Raw genomic sequence first — 12,575 nt, forward strand, 5'->3', positions numbered from 1 at the left:
GAGTTGTGTTTAAACTTAATTTAGTAGTATCCTAACATGATAATTTTATAATTTGTCGAAATATTCAATCAACCTTCGGCTACGGTATGTGTTCAAGCCTATCCTTATTGTGATATAAATGATAGAATGATGGTTCCGCCTCCATACCCCTCGCAGGCGCCCTCCATTTGGCGACCATCATACTTTGTTGGCGTATGGTTTGACTCTCGATTTCCTATTCCGGTCTCGTAAATAATGGCTTCTTTTCTGAGCAAATATTATCTTCAACTTCGTGTTCGTAGTCTCACGTGCACTAGAAGATAATGATTTCCGGTAAACGATACCGGCTCCTGACTACCGTATAATTTTATTCCATCGGTTGTCTTCTAATTCTATTGCTTAGCACAACGTGTACAATGTGCAGCACTAGATGCCATAGTTATAGATATGAATGCATCAGCAATTGCAGCAAAGTGAAATTGAATGTTGCTGCCGCATTCTCGCCCAGACACGCTCACTCAATGCTAAACAGCGATTTACAGTACTTTGTCATCGCAGGCATTGCAAGTGGTTCCATTTCAATTAAAATTGAATAAAACGATGCCCACCCAAGGAACACAGTCATATCGAGTGCACCGGGTATTGTATTCAACCGGAAATTTAGGTGTGCCCTAATTATTTTTCAACATTGATATGAACTGTTGATTTAAAATAATAATGACTCATTTACAGGGAGCATTGTGTCATGTTATGTAATGCAACTAGTGAAATATATAGCGGTTTTATTGTGCTTGTTTTTCCATCATATTCTCTGAGGACATACTGGTTGGACAAGTCGAAAACGTTACAAAAAACAGCAATCTTTTTATCGGACGTTTAGAAATACGGCCCAATAACATGTTTAATGAGTATTCCTTTGAATTTAAAAAAAATCCACAAAATTCAATTATGCTTATATTCTAATATGCGTCCACTATTTATCGATGGAATAAAATTTCAATAGACCCTAAAAATTACGTAAACGTTAAAAAATAATGTAAAATAATAAGCCGGGCAATATGGGCATATGTAAAGAAAACGTGAAACTTCAAAACACTGGGCCTATATGGGCTCTAACAACAGCGCTTAGGTAATGGTCAAAGCATCTGCGCACGTTTCGTGAAATGTATTCTCTTCCTATCCTTTGTTTTTCAGTTAAGCCCTTTAAATTATTTAAACAATGCTTTACAAAAATTTAAACACTTTTTACAGCTTACAATCGATGAAATTGAACCGTTTGACGCTGAGCACTATTATGCCGACAAATACAAAACCAGTGCCTCACCAAGCGCCATATATTAAAAGCATCTGTCCATATTGCCTCAGGCATGACTGCCCATTTCATTTTTTTTTATTTTTTGATATATTAACAATAATACACATTCAATTGCCTTGCTTTCTAAAGACAAATTATATAGAAATATCATGAAACTTCCATCCCTGTGACAATGCCTTTTAAAATAAGTTTTTAATTTGCAAAGTGGTAAAAATTTTGTGAATATGACACTAAATCTTATTTTGATTTTGTCTTGGTTATTTTTTAATTGCGGGTTATGCATGGGGCGCATGGAACACTCCTATGAATACATTTTGAGCTGCTTAAATATAGGCTGCTCATTTTACCCCACATGCTCATATTGCCTCGTTTACCCCTTAGTTAGTGAAAACAATATGGTCACGAAATTATGGTGATGGGTCTCACAAAAGATATTATTTACGATAAAACATTATGTGTTTCCAAAACGCTTTTCCTTAAAAATTACGTTTTACAATGTGTACCTTTCAGCAAATATTTTATTTTTTACGTTTTACGAGCAGCAGCTTTTAATTTTTGGTGAGATCGTTTCCCATCTTGGTGCGATCGTTGCCAATTTGGAAGTGGTTTGACAGTTTTTCATTTTAATACCCTTATATATTTATACAATTTCAAAATTATTTCGTGTATTGTTTAGAAAAAGTTAAACAGACGTGAAATTTGTGCTATTGAATTTATATCAAAATTTAATTATAACTTTTAGTCACCTAGACACGTTTTGGCGCTATGTATAGTGAAAAAGACGTCGAACTGAGCCTGCAAACATAGTTTCACGTCCCTTTAATAAAAAATAATACTTTGATGTATTCAATTCTCATTGAAAATCATCACATTTTATCGATTTGGCATTAAACGTAACAATGTACACAACTGTTGATAATGTATGATGATAAATTATGTGTTTATGTGTTACACATATTTTAGTAACATATGAATGTTACAAGATAGGTAAAAAAACTTATCAACATTTTACCAATTACTGCAAACTATCGTAATTCCAGTATCAAACATATTACTTGGTCAATGCTATTTAAAGTTGTAAATTTATTAAATTTTTGTCAATTAGTTCAATTGTGCCACTTCCACTCTGTTAAAGATCCATTAGGCACAATACAAATATAAGTGTGCAGGTAAACAACAAGATCCGCAACACCAAAGTTTTTAGCGATTGGCCTACGGTCATGAATAAAACAGAGACACTCTGTGGAAATTAATTGCTGGGATTATTAAGAATTATAATCTTAGAATCACTGCCCTCACAAGGTTAAATATTGCGACGGTGGTGGAGGTGGTGTGCCTAGAGGACTGATAAAATGAGTTGTTTAAATTTAACTGAAACGGATAATTGAGAAAGTTTATGCGGAGCGTTGTACGCCGCAACAATAATCGTCGTTTAGTCTATCACTATCGGTCCACTGTCTCAAGACAGTATGATGACAACGAATGATCCAAACATGAAAACTTCGTGTGAAACCATCGTGCTGTGTTTTAAAAGTGTCCGATTGGCGAATAAGTAGATTACTTTACAATTTCTGGTTAACAAGTTTTAGTATAACATATTTAAATATTTTCCTGAAAAACATAAATAATGAAAAATTCTCACACTTATAGCAAGTATTTAGGTTTATACTCTTCATATTCTGTAAAATTACTTTAGAACTACATATCTTGAATAACGAAGCGTCTATATAGCACTTAATGTCATATATATTAACTTTAAATGTAATACAACTTATGAGACAGTTATAAACTTTTATGGGTAAAGTCTAAAAAAAATGATTGTTTTCAAATTAATTTTATAACCCAGCTTTGTGACATTGGAACATGATGGAAACTTAGCTTGTACGTAAATTTGGCTTTGCATTGAGAAACAAAGCATTTATATACGATTATTCATTTGACCGTTGTAAAGTTTTACATAATTAGGAAAAAAAATCCTTATAACATAGTTACATTTTGAATAGATATGTATTATGTTTCACATACCCTAACGAGACTATTAACCATTAACATTACTTACTACAAACTCGACTGCAAGTGATAAAGACCTTTTTTCATGATTCAACTTAAAGGGTTAAGCGATGGAACTATCAAATGGGGTTACGGTTTAAGCCTACAATTTATAGGCATTTTTAAATCAAATCTCTTGAAAATTGTATAAAATAACTCGAGTCAAATGTGTATTTGCGTATAGTATATCATAACTTCAAGTAGCACAACCACTCATCCATGAATCTTGCCTGTCTGTGTTTGAAATTTCTACTGACATAAAATTGTGGGTTCAAAGGAAGTATATCAATATTTGTTTTTAAAAATTGTTTAGAGTATGTTTACCATTTTTTTCAAAACAAATGAATCATATCCGCACACGTAAACTGTAATAGGCAACTCGAACATACATGAGATAACAGGTTATTGCAGACACGCTACCATATTTTCGGTGATTAACGTTTCATTTCACATCGTTTGAAAATGTTCTCTATGATTTAAATGGTGGTGAATTGAGTTAACTTCTCTAACGATGTTCAAGCTTTCAACTTCCAATTTGTTTTATTATTATTATTTAATATAGATAAAAAGCAACAGAGAAGTTGGCAGTGTTTTTTTAACATGACCTTCATCTAGCATGAATTATGCTGTACAAAGCAACAGGATGGGTAGATGAAGTTAAGTAATGTAGGTTCTGGGAAGTAAAATGTTGGTGCTTAAGCATTTTCTTCTCTATCGAGTTAATTTACACGTTACAGTTCTGGTCGTAGCCTATCAACTTTCCTGTAAACGAATCAATCCGTTCGAAAAGAAACCATAAATATATCATAATAGGAGTTTCATCTGAAAGACTATTAAGTATAAAATAAATGAACAGTGCGCATATACGTACACATTCGAAACGATGACTATTTACAGTAATCGGGAAGGATGATTTTTTAGACAAGCAACAACGTAGTACACAAATAGGCAATACGTTGTTTATCATTCAATTTTATTGCATCTTTGTGTTTGCATCTGTCTGTGTTTGTGGTAAGCATTTGTTGTTACTAAGAAGCATTTGTAAGCATTTGTTATTCTTTATTGTTTAATGCTTTCAAACACAATAACAGAGAAAAAAGCAAAACTATAGCCCATTTGGAATCACAGTTAATGAAACGATGTAACATTCACAACTATTCTGTGTAGAACAATAATAAATTATGGTTTTGATAAAATTACAGCATTTTTTTGGTCACACCATTCTGAGATAAAACATCAACTTTGGTGGATTGGTGCGTAGAATCCAAGTTTATATTTAATGCCCGAACCGATGCCTTCCTTCTTTACAAGAGCGTTTGTATGCGGTAACCACATTAATTCTACTGAAGCTTAATTCAAACATCAAACGATTCAAAATCGATGGTAATGAAATTTTCAGCCCTATCGAACGCGGTATCGAGTTGAAAGCTTACGTTATGCCACGTTGTACGTCAGCTTTGTGTTTATAACGCTATCGTTGATCATCTGATTGCATGATGAATTTCGTAGGAGAGCAAAATTTGCTGAAACTATTTTCATTACAATTGATTGGAAAACATTCCTGCCTCTATTTTGCAGAGTGTGAGTGTGCAGAGGAACCGTTTCTTTTCAAAGTATGTTTTATTGCCTTTCAGCAGATCTGTCTTTAATAAAAATGTAATACGGAATACTATCTTTCCACAAATATCATAAATAACATGTATTCATAACAATTGTTATGTGGTTTCAATTGTATTATGTAGAAATTTTACATCCATGTTTAGATTTATTGTCGCGAAACTTTGAACATTTTTTGTCATATGATGTTTATTGATTGTGTTTTACTGCTTCCGGTGATGCTACATTCTTTACCGTGTACAATACAATCCGTATGTACAACGTGTTTTCTCGAACTATGCTCGTAATTGAATTTTCTGGGATAGACATCATTTTTCTTCTTCAAGCTCCAAGCTTCTCGATTCATGTGCAATATATTGTTCATATATCACTACTTTTTAGATTCTGTAACGTTGTGATAACTAACAGTATCATATCGTATATCAAACCTATGTGATATTTGCTGATTCATGCTTTGTTAGTTTCGAAATCAAAAAGATATGATATAATATAATAAAAATATATGCGATGAAGCATTAATTTATCCATTTTTAACAACCATGTAAATGAACGCATTCTAAATGTTGAGTAATATTACTGTCAGCATGCCAAGCTAACAAAATATTTATTGCAACCAACCGTAGTTGTAAGAGCGCAGCTCATAATTTATGTACAATTGGTAATATACAACATCATTCTTCTCTTGCGTTGGTTCATATTTTATATTATACTATATTGAAGCATAGCTACAAACGTAACCCCATGATAAATTATCAGATAAAAAACAGTAGCATCCTGCAGTTTATTGCATTAACTGTCATTTTACTCGTACATATCTTTCACAGTTTAGTAACGAAACCACGAACTTCGTTCGTATGAGCATAAGGATTCGAAAAAAAGTAAGCACCGGTAAAATATGGAACTTTAAGTGCTTGTCGTGTTATTAAGATTGAACACACGAAGCAGGATATTCGTTAAGCCCTACCTGGTCGTAAATATCTCCCTCGTCGTTAGTGTGGGTCAAAAGTTTCAACAACAAAGCCAATCATAATTAATTGATCGTTTGATGGACGCTGAGGGCTCAATACATTTCCTAACGTTTTGGTCACTTTGTCTCGCCTTCGTTGACAGGCGAAACAGTGTGACTGTCTCTGAAATGTGTCCCAAAAATAACAACATGTTCATGTTATACGGAAGCTGGCGAAACCAATAAAAATGTGACAAAACTTTTCATGTGCCACAATCTGAAGCTGATGCATTAATTAATGTTATATATTTGCGGAGCCATTAATTTTAGCACAGCTCTTTAGAAACAGACGTTGTATGAAAAATGTAACGTGCTTAGAGATTATTCGATACTAAAGATCTTTATACGTTCCGTTGGGATTTCGTCGTCGACCCACATTCGATACCATCGATATCAATTATCACTAATGACGAAATCAAATGCGCATGAGGTTTTGTGTACATTAGCAGGAACTCGAGTCTACCCACCTTGGCTGTCTGGAAAGACGAGTTAAATTTACGACAGCAATTCAGCCGCTATGTGAAAGCTACATGTGAACGAAACGCGCCATCTTGAGCAAAGGTGGAACGAAAGATGAACTTATAAAGACAAATAGCAAGGAATCTTTGATGTTGGTACCGATTAGTACCAAGCATTCGGTTCACCTGGTTTACAAATTACGTTCGCTTGATTTCCCTATCGGCTGTATCGGGATAACGGGTGTTCTGTTGGCATATTCAATTTATGTTACTAATGGGCTACTAACTGGGTTGAAACGAAAATAAACATTCTCCGTTTTGAGCTCGGTTCAAGCCGAGAACTCAACCGTGGCTATTCGTTCAAATCGGAATTGCTTATCACGCTTGGCAGGCAACGAGTGAAAATAAACGTTGCATACAATGTTGAGATAGAATTTTAAAGAATGATGAAGCTGACGTGAAAGTGCCGCTTGAAAGAAGTTAAATTAACTGTCCGATTCCGCTATAACACATCGATTGACAAGATTAATTACTTAACTTGAAAACGCACCGCAGCTTTACAGCCTGTCTGTTCGCGCTGAGTTAAGAAACCGTACATCAGTTTTTTTCGGTATTTTCGGTAAAACGTTGGAATGTTATTTACTGTATTTTTTTCAAATTGCTGCTGATCATCTTACGACCAACAACCAAAAGAAAGCTAGAAATACCTGTGCAGTGCGAAAATGCCTACACACATTGGGTTGTGCAGAGTGCTTGCATGTGGCAATAATGGTTCATCTTTTCACACAGTTCTGCTTACTTCTCCCGGTCGGTGTGTGTGTTTTTGTGCGATAACCAAGAAAAGCACATAAACGTCCCCGTTCGCATTCGCAATCTGCCAATGTTGTTGACTAGCCCGTTCAGTGATCCATCACACAGTAAAGTGGAAGGCTGAGCTGGATGGATTGAAACGATGACAAGTTTTTGTCGTTGTTGTTCTGCAACGCTTCTTCCTTTAGGCGCCTTTCGTCTCTGTAGAATTATTGAATCGTTCTGTTCTGTCAGTCAGCTTCTAGCCAACTGCCGGCCGCTTTTATGTGGCCTGTATAGTAGCCTAAACGTGCCATTCCGGTAGGTTTTCTTTGAATCGTGTGTAGATATTGTGTGTATGTTTCTCTGCGTTTCTCTCATCCAGCTCTTGGTGGAAATTTTCTTTTTTTTCTCTCCGCGGCAATCCCACCCAGCGCCGGTGACGAGCATATGTCAGAGCAGTTAAGTTTTCTGTCAGCAGCAAATAGGGGTCATCTTGCACGAACCATGTGTTTCTTACTAGCGCCAGACATGCCGCAGTCAATCTGTTTGCAGTGATGCTTTGTGTTTTACTGCTGGGATGTGGTTTTCATCGTCCGGTGTCACGCAACAATGGGAGCAGCAACAAACGAAGACGCATGAACAAGAGTTTTATGGCACAAAAATAATGACAGTCTCTCTGCCAGAATGGCATCCTAAATCTAATCTACAAGAGAGGCAAAAGGTTGTGTCATACTTTGCTGACTGCACAAAACCAGGAAATCAAAAGCAAAAGTTAAGGTTTAAAGTATCAATGTGTCAAGGAAGACTTTAATTATTACCCTTACTTTACAAAAAAAAAAGAAATAATGGAGCAGCCTGGTGCTTTATGGTATAATTATCGTCCCAAAACATGCCTAAATGAAAGACACCGGAACCTGTTTAAGCCTTTTGCGTAATAGCTACATGAATGAATGAATGGGGTTACTGAAGTCGTGGTATGGTTCTAGCTCGTAAGATATGTGTGGCTGTGTGTGGATGTGTTTGTGTGTGAAGGCTTAGGTGTGTACAGTTAACTAATATTTACGCTGTGGTTGAAAAGGGAGAAGAGTCAACAGCGAGCATAAAATCTGACCACCGTCAAATATCAACAGGCCGCGCACCTTTTTAGACCAACCGGTAGATGGCAAATTGTTTTGGAATCATAAATTATTGAGGATTTTATTCACTTTCACATCCCAAAGGACAAACCGATTCGGATAGAGTATCCAACAAAGAAAAGGCAAAGAAATAAAGCATAGAGCGCGAGGAAATAAAACGAAACGCGCCTTGATAGGTGGATTGTTTTCTAACGTAAAACTGTCCCCTGGTTAGAGCAGAAAAGGTGCAAAGACGAGCTAAGTTGTGAAAGGTGTGTCGGGCAAAGAATCATTGACGGTAAAGGTGGTTATAGGAACAATAAATCAGTCGCCTGCAGCTCTCTAGGTGTGCGTTGGAAGCATGGATGAAGTCATCGGGCACAAAGACTCCACGGACTTGTTAGACAGAATGGATGGTTGAAACAAACTGAACCGCTAGGGGGCGGTGCAATGGATTTGGAGCTTAAAGGATTTTTCGTGCTTGCTTAAAATCCTTTCTGGTGGTTTGTCGGCTTAGCAGAGATTCTTCATTTTCAACTCAGATGTTATTGAAAAAAATCGTCCTCGAAAATGAGATTGACTAAAGAACACTATAGAAAAAGGTTCAGCGACAACAGGAAAAGAAACCGATGAACAAAGACAGCACAAAGATGCTTTTATTTGACCGTGTACATAAGGGGACATTATCTTGTAAAGAAATCCCCACAACTTCGTCGTAATCTGGTGACATTGGCTTCATATTTTAGACTGCAACACAATACAAACGGGTGAGAAAGGATATTAAAAAGTTTTCCAATATTATTTAAGTGGCTAGATTGTCGCCTTCGCCTAACCTTTCAATGATGGCGTTGGGTGATAAATTAATACGATTGAGCAGGTTTTCCCATCACTGCTACACGGTTGGTAGAAAACTGTTTAGAATAGGATGTCTCTACCGCTTCTTCATTTCCTGTTCCATGCCGCTTGGTATCAACTAAGGCAACCAGTGGTTGCTAAGGGCCAATCAATAACCACAGAACAGTTTTGGGGCATCATAGCGCGACACAAACGAACTGAGAGGCTCGTATACACGATGTTGTCGGTTCATAATAATAAATAGGACGACATTAAACAGTCTACTCGAAGACAAATCGCAACTCAGTTGCTGTTATTCATAGGTTTTTGTTCAGACAGCGTCGAATTTAGCGCTTGGAGTGGTGAGAACGGTGCGGTTTCAATGTATTTGTGGAATTAAAAATGTCCCATTCAGCGGAAAGCCTTATAACTTTGTTCTATTAGTAGTAACACTGAACCGAACAGGGTAGCATTTAAACATCCCTGGCCGGAGTATTTGTCAATAACCGTAAATCAAGGTAAATTTTGTCATGGTTTGCTAGCGACAGTATTGTACACGTGGGAAATGTTTATAATATTTTCAACAATGCAAAACCCTGATTAATGGTACCGGAGCATAAATAGAACATGTTTACATATTGCATGAGTTAACTGCTCGTCGTTTCGGGTGTTATACAATGTTTATGTAAATGTAGAAAAATGTGCCTAATGAAGTGGAAAAAGCAGAAAACTAAAGTATAGCAAAATATCGTGCGCTAAAGAATGATGCATTATTTGGCTGACGAATTATTAAGTTGATATTACTGGATACAACAGCATGATCATAAAAGCAATGGATTATTATTGTAATACAAAAGCTCCGTATGGAACAACCACAAATTACACATACACAAACACAAACGTAAATACGTACATACACACATTCATGTATACACATACAAACAACGCAGAAATCATTCTTGTCCTTTTTGAGCGTACAAGGGTTTCGCTCGCTCATGCTAAAGATAGAATAGCTTCCGTCCTAGTTTCACTTCCCTAGCTGTTCGTAGTGTGATACTGGGAAGGTTCATTAAAAATGTACTCGTCGTAACAGTGGGAAGCTTCGCATGGAGTGTGAAATGAATGGCTGACAATGAACTTCAGAATTCTGATTGTGGGTGCCTTTTGATTGTCTTATCCGGGCGAGGAAACGGATGAAAATTTTAGTCAATGCACCAGCGCAAAAGAGCGCTCGGTAAGTGCATGAGACAAGGGTGAAAAACGCGGCCAATGTTGGCAATGCTCAAAAGAAAAGCATCGAAAGAAGGTAGCACAGAGGCGACCGGGGCTGGGAATTTTCTTTGCTGGTCGACACAGCATGTAGAACCGAACCATTCAACCATTTGGCATTAATTAATGTTGCAGTCATACCAGATCCAGGATAATTATTTATCGTAACAGTGACAGATTGGCAGACGACCTTTTTGGCGAGCACAGCCGCAATGATTGATAGATGGAATTGCATCCTTTAAGATAAGGCTACTAATTTGGGCAAGGGCGGAGAAAAACATCCATTAAGGAATATAATGCAACTAAAGCCTAACAATCGTCAACCGACAGTGACAGCATTACTAATGGGCAACTGTGTTGTGTTGAAAATAAATTGTCATATACAGAGGTGCTGGATAATTGTGCAGATTAGCAAGAGTACCAGTGATCCGCAGTTTCAAGAGTAAAAAACACAACTAACACCGCTACACACTGCAAGTTTCGATTTGAATGTCCAAATAACAGATAACGGATGGATAACTTTAAATAGTATTTTATTGTTAAGGTTCCATATTAAAGTTGTTCAGATAAATATTTTCTATAGCTTAAAAATTCAAACAAAAAATCTTCAAAGCTAACCAATATTTTGTTGCAATGTCTATAGCAACTGAAATACCGTCACAACCGTCATAATATTGTTTTTCTCCGTCGGGTTTTGCGGAAAATAATCTTAATGCTGATTTGATATAATACACCTATGTATTATGAATAAAAAATGCATCACGACCCGTATTAAAGCTATCCCGAGAGTCAGCTATTGTTGAGTTCACTACTTTTCATTCTCATGCATCGGCCATGTGGTTTATATTCAATATGCGGCTAGGGAACAATTTGATGGGCTATAAGGAATTTATCTTTTGTCTGTTATTCTGCTTATCTCAGTAATGCTTCAGCTTGAGTCGTAAACATTTCTCATGTACTATTCAACAGTGGTCATTTGAGTGTTTGATGTTGTAGTCGTCAAAAGTGCGTTGTTGTTTTTTTTCAGACAAACGAAATATTAAATTTATTAGACAATATTAGCTTGAAAATGTCATAGGTTGTTCTTCTCTGCAATATGTAATATATGGGTAGCACAAACAGAATAAAATATTGACCAAATGTATGATAAGACTTTGTGATTTATAGATTGTCATTAAGAAGCAGTATTTCTCACTATGAAAATTTATATTACACTTTACTCATCGATGACAGCAATTGACATCAAAACAGACAATGCCTTTGTAATAGTATAAAGTATGAATTCCACTTTCTCTGATGTCATGCAAATGCTAAAAAACCTCGTAAAAAATAACACAACAACAACGATTATTTACCTGATAGAATATATTACTTGTTCTTTTGCCTTATTCATGATGATTAAAGATTCCCATATGTAGCATTTAGTATCAAAAATAAAGCAACTAACAAAATTACAAGTGAGTAAATGGATCGGGATTTGATCACTGAGTTATGAGCAAGGTAGTGGCACTAAACTTGTTGTTGGGATATTGAACAGTAAACTTGAAATGCCGTCGGGGGCCCCTTCGATCATCAGTCACAGGTTCTAAAATTTTTGCTGGCGGGGGGGAGGGGGGTTGCAAATGATTCGCCAGCCTCGGGGCCCCAACCTCCATCCTTCCGGGGGCTCTTGTCGCTAGTACTCTGTCCATACGGCATACTATAGAATGGCGATCTACGGGGCCCCCAAATCGGCGGGGCCCCAGGCGACCGCCTAGTCCGCCTACCGTTAGATCCGCCACTGCTTGACCAGATTGTAATAATTGAAGCTATTAGAAATAAGGATTGCTTCAAGGGAGCCACATGTGGTCTGTTGAATTTTAACAATAAATAAAAAATAACAAATACAGATTTATAGTACTTGAGGACTACTTGAGCACTTAGTACATGTGTCTAACATTAGTCCATTTAGCCGGTCAAGTTCATTTTACAACATTTTTTTTTTGTTTACAAAGTTCAACTCAATTCAGCTTATTTGGTTTTATCGGTGTGGTTTGGAAAATAATGTTTCTTTATGACAATACTTTAGTAACCCTTCCTGAAAGTCATGCATCGTGAATTTAAATTATGTTTCAGAAAATCCCTTAATAAGCTTCTTGATA

At 36.4% G+C, this 12,575-nt stretch overlaps 1 protein-coding gene across 8 annotated transcripts in view; it reads right to left on the reverse strand.

The window, feature by feature from the left end:
- Positions 1–12,575, reverse strand: part of LOC1275919 (dopamine receptor 1) — a 78,944-nt gene that overhangs the window by 23,104 nt on the left and 43,265 nt on the right. The window lies entirely within an intron of this gene.

Source organism: Anopheles gambiae, chromosome 2 (genome assembly GCF_943734735.2).
Source record: "Anopheles gambiae chromosome 2, idAnoGambNW_F1_1, whole genome shotgun sequence".
NCBI lineage: Eukaryota > Metazoa > Arthropoda > Insecta > Diptera > Culicidae > Anopheles > Anopheles gambiae.